At 48.0% G+C, this 2894-nt stretch overlaps 1 protein-coding gene across 1 annotated transcript in view; it reads left to right on the forward strand.

The window, feature by feature from the left end:
* Nucleotides 1–2894, forward strand: part of vav2 (vav 2 guanine nucleotide exchange factor) — a gene marked incomplete at its 5' end in the record, with an annotated part of 379801 nt that overhangs the window by 100463 nt on the left and 276444 nt on the right. The gene's annotated exons all lie outside the window — the stretch shown is intronic.

Here is a 2894-nt window from a genome sequence, read left to right on the forward strand (position 1 = left end):
ACACAGAGAGACACACACACACACACACACACACACACACACACACACACACACACACACACACAGAGACACACACACACACACACACACACACACACACACACACACACACACAGAGACACACACACACAGAGAGAGAGACACACACACACACACACACACACACACACACACACACACACACATAGAGACACACACAGAGAGACACACACACAGAGAGACACACACACACACACACACACACACACACACACACACACACACACACACACACACACACACACACAGAGAGAGAGAGCTCCCTTCCCCTTATTTCCGAAGGTGTGGAATGATTCACTCCCCCAGACAGAATGTGTGTGTGTGTGTGTGTGTGTGTGTGTGTCTCTGTGTGTGTCTCTCTGTGTGTGTGTCTCTGTGTGTGTGTGTGTGTGTGTGTGTGTGTCCACGTGTGTGTGTGAATGACTGGCTGCAGGCATCCGTCTCTTCAATCGTCTGACTGGCTGTCTAAGTATCTCATCATCTCCCTGACTCATATCTTGTCTCAGTCTGCTTGTTCTCCTCTCCTCTCCTCTCTCCTCCTCTCCTCTCCTCTCCTCTCTCCTCCTCTCCTCTCTCCTCTCTCCTCTCTTCTCCTCCCCTCCTCTCCTCTCCTCTCCTCTCCTCTCCTCTCCTCTCCTCTCTTCTCTTCTCATCTCCTCCTCTCTTCTCCTCTCCTCTCTCCTCTCTCCTCCTCCTCTCCTCTCTTCTCCTCTCCTCTCTTCTCCTCTCTCCTCCTCCTCTCCTCTCTTCTCCTCTCCTCTCTTCTCCTCTCTCCTCTCCTCTCCTCTCTCCTCCTCCTCTCTTCTCCTCCTCTCCTCCTCTCTCCTCTCTCCTCTTCTCCTCTCCTCTCTTCTCCTCCTCTCCTCTCCTCTCTCCTCTCTTCTCCTCTCCTCTCTTCTCTTCTCTTCTCCTCCTCTCCTCTCTTCTCCTCCTCTCTTCTCCTCTCATCTCCTCTCTCCTCCTCTCCTCTCTTCTCCTCCTCTCCTCTCTTCTCCTCTCATCTCCTCCTCTCTTCTCCTCTCCTCTCCTCTCTCCTCCTCGTCTCCTCTCTCCTCGTCTCCTCTCTTCTCCTCTCCTCCTCTCTTCTCCTCTCCTCCTCTCTTCTCCTCCTCTCCTCTCTTCTCTCCTCCTCTCTCCTCCTCTCCTCTCTCCTCTCCTCCTCTCTTCTCCTCCTCTCCTCTCTTCTCTCCTCCTCTCTCCTCCTCTCCTCTCTCCTCCTCTCCTCTCTTCTCCTCTCCTCCTCTCTTCTCCTCCTCTCCTCTCTTCTCTCCTCCTCTCTTCTCCTCTCCTCTCCTCTCTTCTCCTCTTCTACTTTTCAAACCGTAGTTACAAAGTGCTGTACAAGAGAGAAAGCATAGAATAAGAGGTAAATAAAAGAGTAAAATATACATGAATAACGAGACATGCACATTTACAAAAGTATATACATACATACATGCACAAACATATATGTATGTTCCTTGGTTATCCATCCATGTCTCTGTTCCCCATGCTTTCCCTGCAATGCATCCATTTAATATGTAGTCGGGGTTTTATGAGGAAACTCTAATTTATCTCCCCTCAGATAGGAAGATGTAGGAGGCCCAGAGGAGCAATGCATTATTCTGTGTGTGATGTGGCATAGTGATATGGTATAGTAGAGGGGGTTGTCAGGATTTAACAGCTCTTTGTTAGGCTGGCTGATATGGACCAAAAATCATATCTCTGTATTTTTAGGCTGAGCGACGATACACAATATTTATCTCTGTATTTCTTCTACAAAGTGGGCGGAATGTTCATTTGTAAGTCAAAGCCACGTGTGAGATGTCACAAGTACATTTATTAAAACAAACTGTGGTCAAAATAAAATCCAAAGACACGGTTACTGGTGCTTTCACAAAATAGTGACACAATGAGCTTGATAAATCATCATCTGTAATGTGGATATAATGAGTAAAGCTGCGTTCACACCGACCTATTCAAGTGTTTCGCTGGCATCGAGTTTACATACAAAGTCAATGCAAACGAGCGATTGAGCGTATATTCGCCCGGGAGAAAAATCGCTGGGCGTCCGAGCGACAGAGACAGAGCGATAGGGAGAAAGTTCACTCGTCGCCCGAGATGAAATAACCCAACTCCAGCGAGAAAAAGGCTGGCATCAGTCGCTCGCTGTTCAACGCTGATTGGCTGCTGTGTGAGAGTGAGTCAAGGATCACACTGGCTTGGAACAAACCGCTGGTTTATTGTGTGGCAACAAACCACATTGACAGCTGATTGACAGGCTGACAGCTGACATGAAGTGAAGTCTGTACTACCGGTATAGATAGGCTTTAGCTTGTAAACAATGACGGTGGCTCGTAGTGGACAAATATCATGACATTGCGTAACGTTATATCCCCCACATGTCCGTCAATTCGTGTGCCTGTTGATGAGCGATTTAAACAGAGCGACAGAGCGATTCCAAAGGGTTGAATCAAGCGACAGTCAGAGCGAAAAATAAATATCTCGGTGTGAACACAGCTTTAGTGGGTGAAGGCAGATCATAAAATGTCTGGTAGCTATCCACCTTATTTCTAGCTGTCATGATGTGACGTGGGTGTTTCTTCCGGTGCCCGCCCCCGTTACGTTACTGACAGCCTGACACAGACACAACAAACGACAGCTGCAGGCAAACGTAGCAAATCACATCCAGCTTGGCAAAAATCTCCTCGATAAATAAGAGTTGTTGAAAGAGCAACAGAAATAGAGGATGTGATAGATAAAATTATTACATTCTCTCAAATAAGCAGGGCTTAACGAGCCCTGCTCCTCGTTAAGAGCAGGGCTTCACATGACGAGGACAGTGTGTGCGCGGGTTGAGTGACTGGCTCCGCCTC

The sequence above is a fragment of the Poromitra crassiceps genome, assembly GCF_964638095.1.
Source record: "Poromitra crassiceps genome assembly, chromosome: 8".
NCBI lineage: Eukaryota > Metazoa > Chordata > Actinopteri > Beryciformes > Melamphaidae > Poromitra > Poromitra crassiceps.